Consider the following 25,249-nt stretch of genomic DNA (forward strand, 5'->3'; position numbering starts at 1 on the left):
AAAATCCAAAATAACATAAATCTTGTCTTGTTGGTTTCATTGCCTTTCATTGTTTATAAGTGTACATTAGAAGAAAACCTAAAATGATGAAGAAAAATACTGCAATATATTCCCACTAAAGTGAAAACTGTTATTTAGATCTCTCAATTAATTTTCTTTTTTTTTTCATTTTCAGGCGATTGGGGTTAAGTGACTTGCCCAGGTTCACACAGCTAGTAAGTGTCAAGTGTTTGGTTTGAAGACGAATTTGAACTCAGGGCCAGTGCTCTATCCACTGTGCCACCTACCTGCCCCTCTCAATTAATTTTCCATCTCAATCTCTAATCACACCGTTATTTATTACATGGCATTGCACTTATTTTGGAAATTGGATGTAATGACTTCAGGTTAGAATCAGAAATTAAGAAAGCAATTACAATAATAATAATCATGTATATGATGCTTTAAAGTTTGCAAAGCACTTCACATATTATCTTGTTTGTTTCCTTGCAACAACCTTGGGAGGTAGGTGTGGTTATTATCCTCCTTTTACAGATGGGGCAGCTGAGGGAAAAAAGAGGTTAAGGGACTTGCTTAGGGTCACATAGCTATTAAAGTCTCTGAGCCCAGATGTGAACTCAGGTCTTCTTGACTGAGACTCCATCCAGTGTACTATTTAGCTGTCTCTCATTGTAATCCATGTCAGGATTCCTGTGTATACCTGGAAAAAGAATGTGGAGGTCACATTACACCTGTAACCTTGAATGAGTCCTGCCCCATTGACTCCCTTGTTCTCATCTGCCTAGCTCCCCCCAAGTTTCATAGTGCCTGTTTATTTGAAAATGGACATAAAATTGATTCCCTACAGCCTTCAAACAAGTCAGCAGGAGAACATTGGCTCAGCATTTGAAAACAGTTCAAAAAATATAGATTGTTGGGGGAGAGAAGGAATGTTAGTATAAATTAAAAGTCTGACCAGCGGCACCAGTACTAAACTTTTTAAAGACTGGTGCTGCTGAGTGCTCTCCAGGGTCTTATTGCTATAACTTTAATGAATAAGGGAAGTGTGGATACTCAGCTTTCAGGCTGATAAAACTGTTTTTGTAGACCAAACACATTGTTTTTAACATCTGCAGAGTTGACTAATTGAGAAGTTGTTTTTGATTAACCCACCTGGTGATTTGTCTTTGAAAATGCTCAGCCTTGATAAGCACACTTAAAATAATGTTCCTAACAGCGTCAATCAGATCACAGCTTAGAGACAGACCATTTGAGGTCATTTCATCTAATTCCCTCATTTTATATGAGGAAAATGAGGTCCAGAGGTAAAAGGACTTGGATTCAATTCTGACTTTGAGGACTTTCCCTACCATGCTACAGAAACCTCCCCCACTCTAAAACCTTGGAATTTCTCTCTATCCCATGACTTCTCAAATGACCTCGATCCTTGCAGTATTCTCCTCTGATTGGCTAGTTCCTTCCTTAACCCATGTTAAGTAGGATGCCCAGGCTAGCCATGTCTTCATCCATTTCCAGGAGGCACTTCTGGTTCTCCAGTCTTGTGGGGTTCCTCTCTTCTTCTCCTGCCCTCTTTTCAGCTTCTTTTTATGTATAAACTTTCTGCTCCTTGAGGGCAGGGATTATTTGTACTCTGCTAATATTTGTATTCCCAGAGTTGAGCAAAGTGTTGGGCACACAGTAAGCTTTTAATATGTGCTTGCTGACTTGATTTGACTTGAATTTACAAGCATTTATTAAGAGCCTACAATGTCATAATAATAGCTAGCATTTATATAATTCTTTAAAGTTTGGAAAAAACTTTGCACATCTTATCTCATTTAACCTTCACAACAACCCTGTTAGTAGGTGCTATTATTATCCCTATTTTACAGATAAGGAAACCAAGTCACTTCAAAGTTTAGTGACTTGCCTACGGTCACACAGTTTAATCAAGTTTCTGAGGCAGGATCTGAACTCTGGTCTTCCAGACTCCAAGCCCAGCTTTCTATCCACCATGACACCTTGCAGCCTACTATTCTTTAGATGATATTTGTCCTTCATTTTCAAAGAAGATCAATGATGTCACAAGGTAACGTCTTGACTCATGCGTGAATTGCATTTAAGTGAGGCAGAGTTGCACAAAGTCATCAGCCTCACTCTCACTTCCAGAGTCATAAAGTCTAGTGGCAAGATAAAAGTCAGAATGATTAACAATGGCCTGGGATGCAGTGGTGACCTTGGTATCTTCAATGTCTGATCGAGCTCTAAGCTTTCCACAGTGCCTGCTTCAGCCACCTTCATGGCCATTGGAACAAACCATTTTTATCTTAAGTTTTCACACGCTTGGGGTAGATACTATGTGCTAGATACAAAATTAAAAACAACAACAGCAACAAATAGTCTCTGCCCTCGTGAAGCTTATATTATATAGCATTTGCATGTTGAGGAATATTGACCAGAAAGAAGAGAGAAGACTAGTCAAATTTCAGGAAATTGCCATTTTAAGGTCAGAAATTAAAGGCCCATCTTTAAATACTAGGATTTAGAATATTAAGCTAATTAACCTGGAATGGGTCTTGCCCCATTGACTTCCTCAGTTCACTGCCTAATTCCTTCAAAGTTCTTATTGCCTGTTTATTTTAAAATGGACATAAAGATCATTGCCTACAGCCTCATTGGTGTTGCTATACAGCAATGAGACATGGAATATACCTGCCTCCAAATAACTAAAACTGAGGGTCACTTAAGCAGATGGCCATGGATGGTCCCATCATGGATAGGAAAGGTACACAGTTGGCATGTGCAGGCTGCAATATTTAACTAGTGAGGATCTTTGCAGAACAGAAATAAAATTTGCCATCAAAAAATTGTATGATCAGAAGAGAAGATAGGCTACTCCCAGGCAAGAACAAAGGATGCCTGATGGACAGCCAGCAGCTACCCTGGTACTCTCCCCAATGTCAGAAAGAAACAAGGAAGGCCTTTTGGGATGATCTCAATGAGAGTAGCACAGGACGTGAAAGCATGGTCAGATTGAGATGTGAATCACTTGGAGAGAATTCCAGAACCAATAAAATCATAGGTATTATTGAGGATTTGAGAATACAGAATAAACACAAAATAAACACAAGGCAGTTGGTGAGAGAGGGCATTAGCAGTTGGAGACTTGATGGCAAGGTTAGGAAAGGTATCATGGAGGCAGTCATGCTTGAACTGAGCCTTGATAGAAAACACAGATGTTCTGAGGTGGAGGAGAGGAGGTGCCTTCTAGCCATGAGGTATAGCTAAGGGGCATTTAACTGGTGCAGTGGATAACCCTGGGCCTAGAGTAAGGAAGACCTGAATTCAAATCTGACCTCAGACACTTAGAAGTTGTGTGGCCCTAGGTAAATCACTTAACCTCTGTCTGTCTCAGTTTCCTCAGTTATGAAATGGGGATAATAATAGTACCTACCTCACAGGGTGGTTGTGAGAATCCAATGAGACACTATTTGTAAAGGGCCTAGCAGAGTTTAATAAATGCTCATTGACTCTCACCTTCTTTTTGTTTTTCCTTCCTCCTTCCCTCCCTCCCTCCCTCCCTCCCTCCCTTCCTTCCTTCCTTCCCTCCTTCTTTCTTTCTTTCCTGTGCAAATTCACGGACGTGAGAGATGAAGGTCACAGGGATCATTAAATTGCAGAGACAGAATTGAAACCAACATCCTCCTGCTGCAATTCCAATATGCTTTCTACCTCTCCATGTGGCTTCCTGGTGAAATAGGGATAGTTCAGATACATGATATTGTTATAGCTTGGGCTCTACTATGCAGTGACATTTTCAGGATCTGATTTCATTTTCTAAAATCCACACACTAAATATCAAAGCGAAGTAATTTCTGGAGCTGCCATTGCCCTGAATGCTGTCCTGGGAAGTGATTTTGAACTGCCTGGGCACTGCTTGGAGTGATGGATGATTTTTCTTCCATATATGGAACTTTAATTTTTTTGTAGTTACAGTACATTTAGCATGGCAGGTATGCTGGTGTTCTGAAGATCAGCCTGGGACCCCATATGCCAAGCACATGTGCTCTTGTACAGTTGGCAAGGGTCCTATAGCCTTTACCCAGCTTTTGTGTTTGAGAAGCAGGGGCATAGGTTGGGAACAATTCACATTTTATGTCATTATCATTCATTTAAATCAAGTTTGAAAATATTTTAGGGAAATAATTTCTTCAGTACCAGTCTCTTTTAAAGATAAAATAATAATTGGATAATGTAATTAGAATTTGTAAGTATTTGTAACTGAAAGAAAATTCTAATTGAAAACAACCCTTTAAGCACTGAAAAGGAAAAAAAAATGCTTCATGCTTCAAGCAAAACACACACATACACACAAAAAGCAAAGGATTAAGAAAGAGGTTGTTTTTTTTTCCAGCAACATCTGGTTAGCAGTCTTCCAAGAACAAATTTGGAATCACCTGGTAATTGTTTTATCATTTACAATCCACTGATTAAAATAAGTTCAAATCTATAGCCATCTTGAAAAAAAAATGACTACACATTTTATTAAGATGAAGTTCTTTACAATGAGATCTTATAAACAATGATTCAAAAACACAACTATTTTATTTCCCCTTTATCTTAAGATGTTTCACAATATTTTTTTAACATTTTCACTCATAAAAATAAATTACGTTCTGACTGTTCATCCATTTTCTCTTCTTCAGATATGTACACTGTGCCATGATAGCTCTGGCTCTTCCCTTCCAAAAGCTCTATCAAGGGCAGGGACCATATCAGAACAACACCTTGACCAGTAGGTGAGAATTTTGGGTTCTCAAGGCTTCTTTGTCAATGCCCATATGGGTGGGGACAAAAGGAAGGTGCATATAGAAAATTGTAAACAGAAGATAATAACACTAAGAGAGTAAAGAAAAGAACTTCTCAGACCCATAGTCCTTATCCCAACTTCATTGTTTCAATCCTTAGCCTACTAACCCTGTAGCCCTTTGGTGAAGTATGTCATTTCAAAACTCCGAAGTTCCTTCCCTAGGCATAAGAAGACAACCTGACTCTGGTGTTCCAGGAGTGAGCCTATCTTCTAAGAATGTCTAAACCTAGGTTCCCAGGTTCTCAGATCTCTAGTAATCTTGGGTCAGTTTCAGATGCTTGGCTAGGTTATGGCCCCAGTCCATACAGAATTCAGTGGGACAGGCCTAATTTCAAATATTCTGTCATGTGTTGTCATAAACTATGGAGATATCCTGGAAAATTACCTCAACAGACAGAAACTGAATGAATCAAGTTACTTGATGTTGCAACGAAAATATAAATAAGCACATATTCATTGAATGGGCCTTGCCTCACTCAAAGCAAGAACCTGAAAAGACCCTAGCTTAAAAGAGCCAAGGTCTCCCACTGCATCCTGGGCCATCTCCAGTCATCCTGATCTATATCTGGTCACTGGACCCAGATGGCTCTGGAGGAGAAAGTGAGGCTGGTCATTTTGCACAGCCCTCCCTCACTTAAATCAAAGTCAATTGCAAGTCATGTCATCATCTCCCTGATGTCATGGTCCTCTTCAAGAACAAAGGACAAACCACAACCACATACAACATAAGGCACAAAAGGAAAACATGGGCTAGAGAAGTATCCCAATTACTCTTAGAAATATCAATATCCTAGTCCTTCTTCTGAATAGCTCTAGCTATAGATAGATTATGGATAGATAGATCTATAGATAGATAGATAGATAGATAACCAATAATGAGAAGATGGTATAGTGCTTTTAGCAGTTGGTGAAAACCCTTCTATAAACACTGATATCAATGTCCATGCATTTATATAAATAGTCCCGTACTATACAATTATAATAACAAGGAAAAACTGAAAGAGGGTATGTCCCAAATTTTGGTTCTGAAAATATGACCACTGTTTATGGAAGCCATAGAAGGACAAAATAGAAGGGAAAGAATATTGTCATGAGTTACTTATGTCTAATATTATTTGTAAGAGAGAGCTAACCAGAGGCAGCTAGGTGGTGTAGTGGATAGAGCACCAGCCCTGATGTCAGGAGGACCTGAGTTCTAATCCAGCCTCAGACCAAACACTTGACACTTACTAACTGTGTGACCCTGGGCAAGTCACTTAGCCACATGGAGAGGTAGAAAGCATATTGGAATTGCAGCGAGAGGATGTTGGTTTCACTTCTGTCTCTGCAATTTAATGATCCTTGTGACTTTCATCTCTCATGTCTATGAATTTGCACAGGAAGGAAGGAAGGAAGGAAGGAAGGGAGGAAGGAAGGAAGTGAAAATTGCCAAAAATAAAAAAAAGTCAAAATTTTAAAAAAAATCGAATGGGTCTTTCTTGGGGCAGCGAGGTGGCACCGTGGATAGAGCACTGGCCCTGAAGTCAGGAGGACCTGAGTTTGAATCCAGCCTCAGAACAAAACACATGACATTTACTATCTGTGTGACCCTGGGCAAGTCACTTAACCCCAACTGCCTAAAAAGAAAAAAAAAGAGAGAGAGAAAGAACTAACCTGGAAACTTGGATCAAGATTCTAGCTATGAGGGTACCAAACATTTTTGTGTGTATCAAGGACCCCTTTGACAGTCTGGAGAAACCCATGTTTATACATACAAAAAATAGAATAAATGGGATTACAAAGGAAATTAATTCTATTGAAATACAGCTATCAAAAATATTTTTAAAAGTTCATAGATCTCAGGTTACAAACCTTGCTGTACCTAGAATTTTGAAATAGATTTAAATCTACCATAGCCCCAAAGGGGCATCACACTTTTTATAACTGAAAGGACCCATGTACTTAGTATTTGACTCAACATTTTTATAAATGATGAGTTAAGAAATACATCCCTGACTTCCGCTTCCGGGAGCCAAGATGGCGGAGTAAAAAGGTAGTTGCTTTCACCTTCCCCTATCAACCTCTGAAAACCCAGAAAATATTACCCCAGAAAAAACCCTGGAACAGCTGAACAAGAAGAAAGATGGGGTGTAGCAGTGCAGTAGCCCAGGTAGCTAGAGGGATTAACAGGAAAGGCCCCTCTTACCCTGGGGGAAGGGGAGCAGTACAGAACCGGGAGTCACCCAGCCAGCTAGTGGAAAGACCCACTTTAGCACACCAGGAGGAGATTCTGGTGCCTCGGCATTCTATAGCAAATGGGTCTCCCATTGCCTCAGCAAAAATAAGGGAAGCAGCACTACAAAGGGCCGCAAGCAGATAAGCATCCGGCAGCATTCATCTGAAAGGAGCTGAAGAAAGCAACCTAGAGATGCCAAAAAGTTCCAGCCTTGTTGATTCCAGCCCAACACCAGGTAAGCTGTCAGAACCCTACAGCCTCCAACTGCCAACCAGGAGGAGATCCTGAAGACCAGATGATCGAGCAGGCAAACACCAACAGCTGTACCTCCGAGTGCCTCAGTGAGGGTGGGGTAACTGGTGGAAACCAGCTCAGAAAACCACTAGGTGCCTCAGCATTCTACAGCAAAGAAGTCTCCCAGTGCCTCAACAGAAATAAAGGAGGCAGCACTGCAAGGAGCCCCAGGCAGATAAACACCTGGCAGCACCCATCTAAAAGGAGCTAAACAAAGCTAAAGGAAAGGAAAAACAGGCAACCTAGATTTACCTGAAAGTCCCAGCCTTGCTGATTCCAGCTCAACATCAGATAAGCTGCCAGAACCCTACAGCTTCCAATTGCCAACATAAGAGGCCCCAGCACACAAAGCCAGTGACCAAGACCTAGGCTTCCAACACAAGGAGCTTGGGTCAGTGCCCTCTGCTCCCCAACAGGAGAGCTTAATCTCTTTAAAGGCCAGGGAATAAAGAAACACCATGAGTAAAAAGAAATGTACAGTAGATTCTTACTATGAGAAGAGTGAAGATCAAGACGGAAATTCTGAAGAGGACAACGCTGTCATCAAACCCACATCTGTAACATCAAAAGGGAATATGAACTGATCTGAAGCCCAAAAAGCCTTCTTAGAAGAGCTCAAGAAGGATTTTAAAAGTCAAATGAAAGAGGTAGAGGAGTTTTCAGGGCAGGAGATGGATATTCAATGAAATAAGGGACTTCCAAACGTTCCTGATAAAAAGACCAGATCTCAACAAAAAAATTTGATCATCAAGTACCAGATTCAAGGGAGACATAAAAAGGTAAATGGGACAGAAAGATACAATATGTTGTTAATAAGGGCAAAATGTTTACATCCCTACAAGGGAAGATGACACTTGCAACTCTTGAGAACTGTATTGTTATTATACCATGTTAAAGGAGTATACATAAAGGGGGTGGATATAAGTTGACTTTGATGTAATGATAAAAAAAAAAATTTAACCAAGTGGGTTAAATGGATCCAAGTAAGTGAAAAAGGAGGCAGACAAGGGTAAATTACATTACAGGAAAAGACACAAAAACCTATTTGAACAGAGGTAAAGAAGGGAGGGCGATGAGCATTATTTGAACCTTACTCTTATCAGATTTGGCTCAAGAAGGGAATAACATAATCAGTTAGGTATAGAAATCTAACTTGCACTATAGGCAGTAGAAAGGAAAAGGGGAAAGAAAAGGGAGGGGGGATAGAAGGGAGGGAAGAAGCAATAAGGGTAAAGGGGAAGAAAAGGGAAAGGGATAATAGAAGGGAGGGGGGACCATAGGAGGCGCTGGTCAAAAACAAAACACTAGTGGGGAGGGAGGAGAAAGGAGAAAGAAAAGCATAAACAGGGAGGAAAAAAGGATGGAGAAAAAGACACAGACAGTAATCATAACTGTAAATGTGAATGGGATGAACTCTCCCGTAAAACAGAAGTGTATAGCAGATTGGATTAAAAACCATAATCCTACAATATGTTGTTTACAGGAAACACATTTGAAAAAGAGTGACACATACAGGATAAAGGTAAAAGGCTGGAGCAAAATATATTATGCTTCAGCTGAAGTAAAAAAAGCAGGGGTAGCAATCTTGATCTCAGACAAAGCAAAAGCAAAAATAGAACATATCAAAAGAGATAAGGAAGGAAACTACACCCTGCTAAAAGGCACCATAGACAATGAAGTAATATCATTAATAAACATATATGCACCAAATGGTATAGCATCTAGATTCTTAGAGGAGAAGTTCAGGGAGTTACAGGAAGAAATAGACAGCAAAACTATACTAGTGGGGGACCTCAACCTCCCCCTCTCTCAACTAGATAAATCTAACCACAAAATAAACAAGAAAAAAGTTAAGGAGGTGAATAGAACATTAGAAAAGTTAGGTATGATAGACCTGTGGAGAAAACTGAATGGGCATAGAAAGGAATATACTTTTTTCTCAGTGGTACGTGGCACATACACAAAAATTGACCATGTGCTAGGGCATAAAAACCTCACAATCCAATGCAGAAAGGCAGAAATATTAAATGCATACTTTTCAGATCATGATTCAATAAAAATTATATGTAATAAAGGGCCATGGAAAGATAGACTAAAAAATAATTGGAAACTAAATAATCTAATCCTCAAAAATGTTTGGGTCAAACAACAAATCATAGAAACAATCAATAATTTCATTCAAGAGAATGACAATAATGAGACAACATACTAAAACTTATGGGATGCAGCAAAAGCAGTTCTTAGGGGAAGTTTTATATCTCTAAATGCTTACATAAATAAAATAGAAAAAGAGGAGATCAATGAATTGGGCATACAACTAAAAAAACTAGAAAAAGAATAAATTAAAAATCCTCATTTAAACACCAAATTAGAAATATTGGAAACCAAAGGAAAAATTAATAAAATTGAATTTAAGAAAACTATTGAACTAATAAATAAAACTAAGAGCTGGTTTTATGAAAAAAAACAATAAAATAGATAAAACTTTGGTTAATCTAATTAAAAAAAAGGAAGAAGAAAACCAAATTACTAGTATCAAGAATGAAAAGGGTAAAACTACCACCAAGGAAGAGAAAATTAAAACAACAATCAGGAATTGTTTTGCCCAACTATATGCCAACAAATTTGACAATCTTAGTGAAATGGATATATTTTACAAAAATATAAATTGCCCAGGTTAACAGAAGAGAAAGTAAAATACTTAAATAACCCCATCTCAGAAAAAGAAATTGAACAAGTCATTGATGAACTCCTGAGGAAAAAATCTCCAGGGCCAGATGGATTTACATGCAAATTCTATCAAACATTTAAAGAACAATTAATTCCAATACTATATAAACTATTTGGTAGAATAGGTAAAGAAGGAATCTTACTAAATTCCTTTTATGATACAAATATGGTGCTGATACCTAAACCAGGAAGAGTCAAAACAGAGAAAGAAAAGTATAGATCAATTTCTGTAATGAATATAGATGCAAAAATCTTAAACAAAATACTAGCAAATAGATTACAGCAACTTATTACACAAATAATACACTATGACCAGGTAGGACTTATACCAGGAATGCAGGGCTGGTTCAATATAAGGAAAACTATCAGCATAATTTGTCATATCAACACCAAAATTAACAGAAACCACATGATCATCTCAATGGATGCAGAAAAAGCTTCTGACAAAATACAACACCCATTCCTATTAAAAACACTAGAGAGCATAGGTATAAATGAAGTCTTCCTTAAAATAATAAATAGCATCTATCTAAAACCTTCAGTAAGCATAATATGTAATGGGGACAAGCTAGAAGCATGTCCAATAAGATCGGGGGTGAAACAAGGATGTCCACTATCACCACTGTTATTCAACATTGTACTGGAAACGTTAGCTTTAGCAATAAGAGAAGAAAAAGACATTAAAGGCATTAGAATAGGCAAAGAAGAAACAAAGCTATCACTCTTTGCAGATGACATGATGTTATACTTAGAGAATCCCAGAGAATCAAGTAAAAAACTACTTGAAATAATAAACAACTTCAGCAAAGTTGCAGGCTATAAAATAAACACACATAAATCATTGGCATTTCTATATATTACCAACAAAGCCCAACAGCAAGAGATAGAAAGAGAAATTCCATTTAAACTTACTGTAGACATTATAAAATATTTGGGAGTCTACCTTCTGAAACAAACCCAGGATCTCTATGAACACAATTACAAAACACTTTTCATGCAAATAAAATCAGATCTAAATAATTGGAAAAATATCATTTGTTCATGGGTAGGCCAAGCTAATATAATAAAAATGACAATTCTACCTAAGCTAATTTACTTTTTCAGTGCCATACCAATCAAACTACCAAAAATTATTTTATAGAGTTAGAAAAAATAATAACAAGATTCATTTGGAAGACCAAAAGGTCCAGAATATCAAGAGAACTAATGAAAAGAAATGCAGGGAAGGTGGCATAGCCATTCCAGATCTTAAATTGTATTAGAAAGCAGCAATCATCTAAACTGCTTGGTACTGGCTAAGAAATAGAGTGGTGGATCAGTGGAATAGGTTAAGTATGCAAGACACAGTAGTCAATGACTATAGTAATATATTATTTGATAAACCCAAAGACCCCAGCTTCTGGAATTAGAACCCACTCTTTGAAAAAAAAACTGCTGGGAAAACTGGTAAAGAGTATGGCAGAAACTAGGCATAGACCAAAATCTCACAACATATACCAAAATAAAGTCAAAATGGGTACATGATTTAGATATAAAGGCTGATGCTATAAGCAAACTGAGAGAGCAAGGAATAGTTTACCTGTCAGATCTATGGAGAACAGAAGAATTCATGACCAAACAGGAGACAGAGAACATTACAAAAAGCAAAATAGATAATTTTGATTACATTAAATTGAAAAGTTTTTGCACAAACAAAGCCAATGCAACTAAGATTAGAAGGAAGGTAGAAAATCGGGAACGAATTTTTACAACCTGTCTCTCTGATAATGGCCTCATTTCTAAAATATATAGAGAATTAATTCAAATTTATAAGAATACAAGCTATTCCCCAATTGATGAGTGGTCAAAGGATATGAACATACAGTTCTCAGATGAAGAAATTAAAGCCATCTATAGTCATATGAAAAAATGCTCTAAATCACTATTGATTAGAGAAATGCAAATCAAAACAACTCTGAGGTACCATAACACACCTACCAGAATGACCAACATGACAAAACAGGAAAATGATAAATGTTGGAGAAGATGTGGGAAAATTGGAACACTAATGCATTGTTGATGGAGTTGTGAAATGATCCAACCATTTTGGAGAACAATTTGGAACTATGCTCAAAGGGCTATAAAAATGTGCATACCCTTTGACCCAGCAATAGCACTTCTAGGGCTATATCCCAAAGAAATCACACAAATGGGAAAAGGACCTACATGTACAAAAATATTCATAGCAGCTCTTTTTGTGGTGGCAAAGAATTGGAAATTGAGAGGATGCCCATCAATTGCGGAATGGCTGAGCAAGTTGTGGTGTATGAATGTGATGGAATACTATTGTGCTATAACAAATGATGAACAGGCTGACTTCAGGAAAACCTGGAATGACTTGTATGGTCTGATGCTGAGTGAAGTGAGCAGAACCAAGGGAATGTTGTACACAATAACAACCACGTTGTGGGATGACTAATATTGATAAACTTAACCCTTCCTGGCAATACAGAGATCTAAGATATCTCCAGAGGCCTTGTGATGGAAAATGCTATCCACACCCAAAGAAATAACTATGGAAGCCGAATTGTTACTTTTTTTCTCTTCTGTTGAGTTTTGTTTCCTCTTTCTGATGGTTCCTCCTGTTGATTTTAATTTCTACTTACAACATCACTAATGTGAAAATATGTTTAATATGAATGTAAATGTATAGCCTATATCAGATTGTGCGCCATCTTGGGGAGGGTGATGGGGAGGAAGGGGGAGAAAAATTTTAAACTCAAAAGCATATGGAAGTGATTATTGATAAATCAAAAAAAATTAATAAAAAATAAAATTAAAAAAGTAAACACATCCCTATTAGGCAAATCTTTCTGAGGAAGCTGAAGAAATGTTACTTTAAGAAAGCTTCTTTGCATCTAATCTCAGGCATGGACAGAACAAGTCAGATTGGATTAAGAGTCTGATTTATATACTTAAGTGACTTGAAATCACTGAGTGGAACAGAATAATTTCTAGGATGGGATGATTAGGACTTTGCCCCAGGGCACCAGTATCACTTGCCATCAGCACATATACCCATATACAAAGAAGAGAGAGAGAGAGAGAGAGGGAGAGAGAGAGAGAGAGAGAGAGAGAGAAGGAGAGAGAGATTAAATTCAAAGTTAACAAGATTTAGTTTTCAAAAGGAGTTGCTAGATGCTTCATTTCTTTCACCCAGTGGCCATGCCTCATGTGCCTTCATCCATGGCCTTATCCTCCCTCTCCCTCTCTGTCGCTCCACTACAATCAGAGGGGTGGGGGTAGTACTGTCCCACCCATGTGGACTATTGTCTCAGCTTGAGGGCACATTTGGGCCACTTCCTCTAGGTGTAATTGGTGCTACCCTAGGAAGAACAAAAAAGAAAGAAAAAAAGGAAAAAAGGGGGAAAAAAGGATAGTCCTAGTTCTGGTAAAGAGGCTTATGAGAAAATTACACAAGTGATATTCAAAAGCAGCAATGATACCAACAAGTCCTCCACATTATACTACATGTTTTCAGTTTGACCCTAATGATTTAGAAGAGTCAGTACTGGAATAAAAATGTCAAATAAGTAATAAGGATTCTTGAAATTATAGCAGTAAAGAGCCAAGTTATCATTGTTAGTGTTATGACACAGTAGTACTTTACAAAATGTGCTGCTGTTCACACATCATTGAAAGATATGTGATTAGAAGAGCTGTAGACCTATCACTAAACCCTGGGGTTCCCTTTAGACTCCATAAACCAGGTTAACAGTAGCAAATACTGCAAATGTACTCATTAGAAAGGTGTTCCTCTGAGGTATCATGTTCTAAAGCCTACCTTCAAGGGTGTGTTGTCATCATTAACCCAGATGGGCCCAGTTTTGTGCTACTGTTTTCTTTGTGAGAGATGCCAGGGAGTAGTAACTGATGAGAACAGTCAGGGGACATTGAGATAACACAGCTGGGGCTGGTTTTCAGAGGCCTAACCTAAAAGTTCATCATGGGATTTGGACCTGCTGTTCATGTCTTTTGAAAACACTAAAAGCAAATAAAAAGGATAAAAACAAAAATCCCAAATGGTTCTAGTGAGGAATAAAGAATATGAAACCATGGGTCAAGAATCATGGCACTAAACAGTACTCAAATTATTCTCCTGACTCCTTAAAGTGGATCATTCTTCTTCTGCACGCCATTAAGGATGGGTCATCTTTATTACTGAGTTACCCAATATATGGTAATTTGATTAACTAACTCATGGAATGGGCAATACGTTTGGTTATCACTACATTAAACGTTGATATCTATGCAGTTTTCTTTGTATATTCTGAGTGAGGAGGAATATCATCACTTGACTTGATAGTTCAGTTTAACACCCTTCCAGGGTACAGAGTGCTCTTCCAGGAAGGAAGGAAGGGATGAAAGGAAGGAAGAAAACAGTGATTTCCTAGTATGGTTCTTTGTGTCTAGTAGATTCTTTAAATGGAATTGTGAATTTTATTACAGCCGGAACCAATATTTGAGTTTTTATTTGGCTTAGGATCTTCTAAATAAAACCCTTATTCTAAATCACTAGCGTCTTCTTCCCCGGCCTTCTCATAGTATAGAAATAACCCTGAGATTTCTAATGCTTTTTAAGTCAGAAGACAGCAGGTTCTGGGAAGTTCTACCAAGCTGGAAAAGCTTCAGATTTGGAGCAAATAAAGACTGCTGTGTTAGTTGCCTGATAACCAGCCATTTCAGAATTGACTAGCAACATGCAGTCATATCACCAACGAATTAAAACAAAAGTTAATACAATTAACAAATTAGAAGAAAAGATAAAAATGAAAAGAAGGCTCTGTCTTAGATTGCACAGAGGTGGGATAGCTAAAGTTATCAAAGTTGGCAAAGTTGGGATCAAAAACAAAATCGACAGGCTAGAACCTTGTGCAAAATCTAACAATATAAAATTTAAAGCTGATAAAGATAATGTCTTAAGCTGACTTTTTTAAAAAAATTCAACTTTACAAGTTCACAAAAAAGGATCCATGGAAGTAGAAGTTTACGTTAAAAAATGCCGAGAACATTTTAGTCTTCTGCCAGCTGAGTATGAGTTAATAGTATAACGTGGCAGACAAAAGAGTTAATGTGATCATGATCTGCATTAATAGAGGAATTATGTCCAGAATGAGAGTCATGATTAATTTTTTGCATCTAGTCATGGTCAGGCTAGATCTATACCACTGTGTTCAGTTTTATACAACACATTTTTTAAAAGGCTTTGACAAAACGGAGTGTGTCCAGAGAAGGAGGGTAAGGAAGGTCAAGAGCCTTGAAATTGCACCATCTGAGGATCAGTTTAAAGAAATAGAGAAGCTTAGCCTGGAGAGATAAAATATTAGAATTGGGGTTAGGACATGATAGTTGTCAAGTTTTTGAAGGACTGTCATGTGAAAGAGGAATTGGGCTTGTTCCACTTGGATCAAAAGGGCAGTGAAGGGGTGATAGAGATAGACCAACAGTCTATAGAGGTAGGGGAGATAGAGATAGACAAACACTCATATATACACACATACATTGTATATGCATGCATCCAAATGTATAAATACATAGATGCATGTAAACCTACATATGCATATGAATATATGTGTGTATTTATATATATCATGCACATTCACATAGATATCCATGCTGTATATATGTTTATGGCTTGTGCAACCATAGTTACATGTGTTTGTATGTATTCTTACATATGTGTGCACACGTACACATATATATGTGTGTGTATGTGTGTTTCACATAAGAAATTTTCTAAAATTCCATATTCCTATATGGAATAAGCTCCTTTGAAGGGCAGTGGTTTCCCCTTACAAGAAGTCTCCAACCATGGTCTGGATTTTCTTTTTTTTTTTGTACTTTTATAATGAAAAGCATAACTAAGTATAAGTGAGTTTCAGTGGTATGGAGACGGTTAGCATGCTGTGTTGTATTATGTCAATAAAATCACCCCTCTCCCCTATCTCTTTCCCAGCTCCCATTACTTCCCACTCAGAAAAAAATAAATGATTGTCGACTGCATGACTATACCATTAAATTTGAAATCTGGTTTGCGCAAATCAGCTCCCCAGAGAGGCTGCCCTAGAGAGAGAAGCCTGTAATTTTTTTTTTTTAAGTTGCTGGCCATTTTTTCCCATAAAACCAAGTGAATCCTATGGTTAGACATAGTGATGGCAAAAACCAAATCCATGACATTCTGTCTAGCATGATCCCCTATTAGACATGGAATTAAAGATATTGTATCCCAGATTAAACTACTTGGTCTCTGAGGTCCTTTTTGACTCATTTTAATTGTGATAGTTGTGATTTGACCTGTTTGGAAAAGCTGTCAGGGGCAGCTATGTGTTGCAGTAGATAGAGCACCAGCCCTGGATTCAGGAGGACCTGAGTTCAAATCTGGTCTCAGACACATAACACTTACTAACTGTGTGATCCTGGGCAAGTCACTTAACCCCATTGCCTAACCAAAAAAAAAAAAAAAAAAGCTGTGTACCACTTAAAATAGGAAAGAAGCAAAAGTAAAGATGCTATATATTTTATTCCCATTTCTGAGAGTTTATCAGATACAGAACAGTAGCCATAATGGAGACAACAAAAGAGTTATTCCTCAGCCAATACTTAATCTTCTTGAGGAAAGGAAGGGTAACATCAACTGAAGAACAAGTTCATTTGCAAAACATTTACAAAAGCAATTACAAAATGGTACAAGAAGTATCTGCTTAAAAAGTAGCAAAAGGAAAGTCAGTAAAAAATCCTAAAAATATCTTTGCATGAGAACCTTTGTAAATATGAAGTAGAACAGACCTGATGACCTTTCTACAGTGGTATAGCCTCATCATTGACAAAAGCTCAGTATTCAATGTGAAAAAGTGGCCATGTTAGTAAAGAAGATAACTTCAGAAAGAAAGGCTGAATTTATTCGACAAAATACATCCCAATGAAATCTCTTCTAGAGTTAACATCACTTCAAAAGCTCTGTAGCCTAATTTTCAAGATGTTTCAAAGCAGGAGCAGTAGAAATACCACAGATATTAGCTTCATCGAACACACATTCTTTTTCTGAGATCCTGAAATGCCTTCCTTTAACAATAATTCTGGGCTAAATCTGTTCATGATCCAGAATGATTAGTAAAAGAAATTTTCTTGTATTTTGGGGAGCATAGTCTGTTTCTTGAGTTCTCTTAAAACTCATATTTCATCTTTGGGCTATATTTTTGAACATGTGGATGATGGAAGCCTGATGTCAAGGAGCAGAGGTACAGGGAGATGTTTAGGGAAAAAAAAGCCTGTCGTAGTAATTCAACCCACTCCTGGTGCCCACTTTCATGTGTTCTTTCCAGTTCCCAAAGTTATGGCATATGTACAGCAGCCACTTTTCATCTGCTCTCATTTTGTTTTCGAGGTACCCCAAACAATTAGGTCATAGCAAAGATTAGTTACTTGCCAAATTTCATCTTTAGATCAAAACTGTTTACATTACACAAGAGCAAAGCAGCATGCAAACTCAAGCACACCAATCATGCTGGACTTGAGAATTTTTTCTTCCTTGAATTCACAAAATTCAAAACTACTAAAATGGCATTTTAAAAATTTTGATGATTTAGTTAGAGAAAAAAAATAAAGATTATCAGATTAGGAAGAATCCTCCTTCATGACTTACCTCATACCTACACATGTATAAGGAAAAGAGTGTTGTATAAACCCCGAGAAAGCAACCATAAAATCATCCTCATGTGGAAGACTGATGCCTTACCTTGGTTTCTATTTGAAATTTAATATTTTTGATAGCCAACATTATGTAGCACCTTAAAGTTTACTAGCTCTTTATCATTTCATTTTGTTACATGATCTTAGCATCATTCTTTACAATACATTGTCAGTCCTTTAACAATCTACCTCTAGTTCTTTTATAAACACCTCCTTTAGAGGAACATGGCAACTCCTTTTGCCTAGTGGTTCTTTTTCATATTGAGAGAAAAGAATCAAACTAGGAGTTAAGGAAGTCTGAGTTCTGATGCTGGGCCTGCACTAATTAGTGTAAACTTGTGAAACTTACTTAAAGCTCCCTCATTTCTTCATGTGTCAAATGAAGAGATGGAACAAGAATTATGTTAATTAAATTAGGTAAGCATTAACTTATTAATTAATTATAATAATAAATAAAATAATAGTTTTTATACTTTAAAAGTACAATAAGTCTTTTGGGATACTTTGCATTTATGAAAAGCCAACTATGTGTAGCAAGCATTGGGGATACAAAGACAAGGATAAAAATCATTCCCTATCCCAAAGGAGGTATTGCTCTTTTGGAATGATGATCACTAAGGTCCCTTCCAAATCTCACAATTTCTGATTTGTTACTTGGCAAGTCATTTAACTCTCATATATCAGGCAGTTGGAATGGTTGCTGTTTAAGGTGCCTTTAAGGTCTAAATCCTATAAGATGAATTGCCTTTTGAGTGTTGTTCATTTTCCAGAAACTATTCTGTAAATCTTATAACATGTACAGGAATGCAAATTTCATGAGGCCAGAGATTATGTCTATGTCCAAGCTCTGTTCTGAATTCTAGTCTCACATTTGAATGATTTGACAGACCACTCCACCTGGATGTGCCAATAGGATCCCAAACTCTTCACATCCAAAACTGAATTCATTATCTTCCTACCAAAAAAATGCCATTTTTCTCAACCTACCCATTTCTGTTGATGGTATCATCACTCTTTAAGTTGACCAGAGCTAAAAATTTAGAATCTTTTACTCTTCTTTCTTCTTACTATCCACATCAAAATAAGTTGCTAAATCCTATTGATTCAATGCCTTGCATTCATTTTCTCCTCATCACACATATAATATTGTTCCCATTCTACTCCAGGCCTTCATTATGTTTTGTGTGGAAGTTAGGAGCTAGAATTGAGAGGTTGGAGGTGATGACGAGATCTTCTCAAGCTGTCTTGAATGGCAGTTGGTTCCTTCTCACTGAAGGTCTTTAAGGAAAAGCTTTATCAATTATGTTGTAAAAGGAATCATTTTTCAGATTTGGGCTTAACTAGTCAAGTGCCTTCCAACTCTAAAATTTTGTCATCTGTCATCTGTGGATGGGAAAATGCTACATTTAATCAATTTGTTCTGTCCAAGATTCCCCCAAGATTTAGAGTACTGGTAAGCTTGGGAATTATTCCTCCAATAGAAATCCTTGGGATGGCACTACACTTTTTAGTTTCTATTTTTGTGTATGTTTTATTATGAAAGTATTATAGTAGTGAAATAGTACAAGTAAATCATCTTAAAGGAAATAAGTATACATATTTATGTAGGTATGCAGGTACATGGTCAATTTTTTACTCATAGGAGTGTGAGATCAAAAGAGTTGGTTTTGTGGGATACAGAAAGAACATGGTATCAAGAGATGTGCTCAAATCCTAGCTCTGCTCTTTGTTCCCGTTATGACTTTTGGTTAATCAATACATCTACTTGATCCTCAGTTTCTCCATCTACAAATTAGAACAGTTGGACTAGGATATCTATAAATTTCCTGTGAGCTCATAGTTCTTCTCATGATGTCAGGAATTCTGTGCATCTGTGCTTTGGTGCCTAGCCTAACAATGCTTGTTGATTAACCAACTGACTATTAACTATTATAATGTTGTAATACTGCTAATACTGTGATGCTATTGACAGACTGTTATAATATTTGAAATATAAGGAAACTTTGAGGTCATTTAATTCATCTCTCACCTTTTACAGATAAGGAAACTGAGCTCCAAAGAAGAAAATCAACTCTATGAAGGTCTCACAAGTAAGGTATTAATAGTGCATGGATTTGAACTCAGATTCTCATGCTCCAAATCCAGTAGTCTTTCCATTAGATCACATTCACCTCTTCAGCAGAACATCCAAAGGTGTACTTGCTATTCCTTGATCCTATTAAGTGCTCTCCCAACCCTTTGCATTTGTGTAGGCCAACCATGGTCCCTGACAAACACTAACTTCATATCCCTCTCCAAGGAAATAGTTCTCTTTCTTCAAAGCCCAGTCCAGATTCCACCTACTCCTTTATAAAACCATTCCAAATCCCTTTCCCATTTTCCCTAGGCTGAAAGCAATCTGTCACTTCTCAAACGATTTTTAAAACATTATTGGGGGGAAACTCCTTTGTCTTTGACATCATACTCTACTTAATATCATCCTGATCTATGCATATAATATACCCTTATTAGATTTTAAACTCCTTGTGACTGATGATTGTTCATTTTTTATTATCACTAGGATTTAACATAATTCCTCTCACCTAATAGGTGTTTATGGAATGTTTGTTGAATTATAAGCTCCATTATGGAAAGATCCATGTCTTCTTATTTAATTTATTTAAAATATGATTTCTCGATGGCATTCACATAACAGACATTCCTTGAGACTGAGCCTTCCCTTGTAACAAAACAGTGAAGTAAAAACTTCGACTGCCATTACTGCACCTAATATATATAACATACATCATCTCTAGTGATTCCCCTCCTCTCTCCCATGAGAAGAGGAAGGAGTATATTTTATTTTCTGTTTTCTATGATTATCACTGGGCTTCCTGTTACTCAGAGTTTGACTTCTTTTTATTTGCCTTTTCATTTACATTGTAGTAATTCATATATTGTTCTTTTGACTCTATTTCTCTTTGTATCTTTAATTGACATCTCCCCGTGGTTCTATATATTCTTTATATTAATCACTCCTTATCATATAATAATATTCCAATACATTCATATATCACAATTCTTTCAGCTCTTACCAAATTTATGGTCACTCACTTTTTTCATGTTTTTGCTACCATACAGAAAATCAACTATGAATATTTTGGTATTTAGTGAACCTTTATTTCTATCTTGGACTTCCTTATATAATGATGCTCAGGCCTCTCTTGCTCTGAGGGAGGCCAGTTACATTTTTCACTTCAGAATTCTAGAGTTACCTTTCTCTAGTGCTATTGGCTTAAGCCCCACTCTGATATACCATTCCCCCACACCACTCCCATACATACACATTGTTGGCAGCCAGTGATTAGTGCTCAGCTCCATTTAACCAATTAACATCAATTAACTTTTATAAAAAGATATTTACTTCAAAGATATGGTAAGAGCAGAAGTATAGATATGCCCCCCATACCCAATGCAGGGGACCCACCTCCTCCATTACATCTCAGACCTTTAAGTGAATGCCTCAAACTTAAGGCAGTCTCTATATAGCACCACTCCTTGCAAGTTCACTTTTAACTGGCATGGTTGATGGATAATTTATAATAATGATGATGATGATGATGATGATGATTAATAATAATAATAGCTAACATTTATATGGTGCTTACTATGTGCCAGGTACTATATACTAAGAGCTTTACAATTATTATCTCATTTGATACTTACAAGAACTCTAGGAGAGAGGTGCTATTACTATCTTCATTTTACAGATGAGGAAACTGCAGTAAACAAAGGTTGACTTGCCCAAAGTCACACAGATATTTAAATATCTGAGGCTGGATTTGAACTCAGGTTTCCTGACTCCAGGGCCAGTACTCCATCTATTATGACACCTAACAGCCTTGAGGATGAATGATTGTATGTATCTTTTACTAAATAACTGTACAGAGCAGATTGCTTAGGCTTTGTGTGCCTTCTGTCACATCCCAGCATAGACATCAACTGGACTCTGAAGACCTACACTTTTGACCTCTCAAAGCTCACAAGGTTATACCTATCTCCAATCTCTTTTACATAAAATAGGAAAAACTAAACATGAAGAGGGAAAAAACGAAGGCAATGTCCCCAAACCATACATTAGTCTCAGAAGGTAATGGCCTAAGGTCTCTCCCCTTTTATCGTTGTCTCACCTACAAGGCAGCCTGGCAGAAAAGAAAAAGAAAAAAAACTGACAAAGGGCCAAATCCTGTCTAACAAGAGCCTTTCGAATGAGCCCAAATTCTGATACCCTAGATAATCAAAAGACTTCTACACCACATAGCACATTGGAAGCAGTTGTAGAATGATTCAAACTCCTTCATCATTTGTCCTTTTTGATGTTGTGCCATCGTCCTTTGGACCTATTCAACCCTCTCCAAGTGAGAATTATTACCAAATAGCCCCACCCCAAATTACAGAAGCTGTTCTACTAGTATCAAATCAAATTCTTTTCTGCAATAAAATTCATTTCAAGACTCCAATTTTATCCTCTCCTGATTCTATGGGATAATTTGTAGTGTTACCAGAGTGTTCCCTTTTGGTTAACAACATTCAACTCCTGCTCTTCCCATAGTGATTCATGACAAATGTTTTGTTTTTACTCTAACAGCATCCCCAGTGTAGGAGAAGAAATAGAAAGATTCTCCACTTTAATACTAAACTATTTTTTTCATAGATTTTCCTTAGTTCCAATCTTTTCTCTTTGATATATCTAGGAACCTCCCAGGCTATGTTATTTTGGTATTTCAATAAATATTCTTTGCTTTTAGTATATCATATTCTGCTTTTCCCCCTTTTAATTTCAAATAAATAAGGAACAGACATGACTTATTATCATTGGAATGTAAATGGCCTTTTCCTTGCTGTCTGCTAATTTGTTGTTTAATGTTGAGGTTCTGAAATATGACTATGAAGTTTCTTGGTTATAAATGTCCAAGTTGAGGTTACTTTGTATTGGGAGATTTTTTTGTGGATTCTGTACTTTGCCATCTACTTCCAGAATTTCTACTTATTTTTTCTATATAATTTATTAAAGTATGATATTCAGGTTTTTCTTTTCATGATTTTTTCTAAGAAACCTTTACTCCATAAACTATTCCTTCACTATCTATAATCAGGTCCAGTATTCTTGTTTTGGAGAGTTCTCATCTATTATTCAAATCTTGTTGTCTTTTGATTTTGTTCATTTAAGTTTCTTTCTGCTTCTATATTTTCAAGTGTCAATCCTGCCATTCTCTTTTTCAGAGAATCTACTGTTAAGGGAAATATCTCTCTTTTATTCTAAGATCTATGTTCTCTTGTTAGACTTTTTTTCATTCTTCTTTAATAGCTCCATTTTATGCATATATATGCATATATGTGCATAACACTATACACACACACTTCTTTGATTATTCTTCTGAACTAATCTGTAAGTTTTTGAAATTGTTTCATTGTAATTTCATAGGGCTTTATACATTTTGTTGCAATACTTTCACTTTCTAAAAGGAACTTTGGCCCAGTTTCTATTATTATGAATAGTTTGTTTTATTTAAATAGTTCTTTTCTTTCCTACTTGTCTATATCTCCTCTTCATTCAGTTTTTTTGGTGTGGAGTGGGTGGCACGGGATTATCAATCTGCTGACTTTTCTAAGGCAGCGATTCTCAACCTATGATGCATAAACTTGATTTTGATAAGTATATACTAATATAATGGATTTCCTTTGTAATTCTATGAATTTTTTTTATTTAAAAACATTCCACCCATCCTCCAGGCCTTTTATTGTTGTTCAGTCATTTTTTTATTATGTTTGACCCTTCCTGATCCCTCTTGAGGTTTTTTGTTTTGTTTTGTTTTGCAAAATACTGAAGGGGTTTGCCATTTCCTTCAGCTCATTTCACATATGAGGTAACTAAGGCAAACAGGGTTAAGTGACCTTACCAAGGTCACATAGCTAGTAAATGTCTGAGGCCAGATTTGAACTCAGGAAGATGAGTCTTCCTGACTCCAGTTTCAGCACTCAGTTGCCAAAGGGTTTTATGGTACCCAAAATAAAAAAAAATTAAGAACTGTTGTCTATGGTATTTTTGCTGTTAACATGTTTCTTATCATAAATCCTTTGGCTTCTGTAGACCTTTGCCTGTTCCTCTTTCTCAGCCTCTGTTATCTTTTTTCTTTTCTCTAAGACCACTGGAGTTGGTCAAGACCTTTGGTCCTTCAGGAGTTTGCTGGGACACTGCTTCAGAAAGACAAAGAGACTACTGTAGTCAGACCTATTCCTCACTTTTCCCATTCTTACTCATCTGGGTTCTACCCTCTTTTCTGTGACTGCATTTATTTACTACCTTGACTGACTTGGGAGGTTGGGTATGTTTGTGAAGGTATTAGAGATAGTCTCTCATAACAGTGCTGAGGAAAATCCTTTGAATTTGGGTTTCTTTTCCACCTTTCTCTTTTTCCTTCTCCTGGAAGTTTGTTTCCTCTTATACAAAGATAAATAATTGTATCTGGCATTATACTTCTCTTCCTCTTCCTCTTCTGCAATCCCCCTCTCTGCACCTCCCCACATACCTTGGGCTCTATATTTTTCTACTCCCACCCCCTTTCTTCCATTCCAAACCACAGGCCCAACTTGATTCATTGGCTTCAATCTACCTTGGCAATTTAGTTACCATTTGGTACTCTGCCAAAGGTTTAGCTTTAAATTGAGACCTAAAACTGTAGCTACCCGCTGATGAATGTAAGATTATCTTGGCCAATACAACTACAAGCCGTGTGTGTTTGAGAGGGTGGGGTCCAGGGATAAGAGTATCTGCGGGGATGAACACAGAGCTTCCAAACACCAAGGTCAGCTCTCCCTCCATGAGACCATGTTAATTTTCATTTAGTAGGTGATTTAATTTAATTTAATAGATATCTTTTGAAGATGAAGTCTTTTGTTTGTATATGCTTAGCTCACAGCATCATTCCTTCTTTGTGGCAGATATTCAACCAATATTTGTTGAATCAGTAAATTAATAAGTGGATTGATGCAAAATGCCATTCTAAGAAACAAACAGCAACGGTGTCAGTATACTTTAAAGAACAATTCACTGGGAATCACAAGATCAGGCTCTTTGACTTTCATCAGCCCTTTGGTAGGTGGATGACCTGGGGAAAATAACATAACATTTCTAGGCATTAATTTACTCTTGGATTTATAAAGACTGAACTAGACAACTTATCAAATTTCATTCAGTTTTAGATTCTTTAATATGAATACCAGCTATGAAAAGAGCTCTCTTGGCCAGTTGAATCATGGAAAAATCAGGTTACTATGAATAGGTTTTGTTTGTTTGTTTGTTTGTTTGTTTGTTTGTTTGCACCTCATTCAAAGCTCATGAAAAATGAAAGACTTTTCTAAACTGAAAAGTTCCAACAGAAGCACATACAAAA

This window comes from Vombatus ursinus, unplaced genomic scaffold (assembly GCF_900497805.2).
Source record: "Vombatus ursinus unplaced genomic scaffold, bare-nosed wombat genome assembly UNPS02009573.1, whole genome shotgun sequence".
NCBI classification, from domain to species: Eukaryota; Metazoa; Chordata; class Mammalia; order Diprotodontia; family Vombatidae; genus Vombatus; species Vombatus ursinus.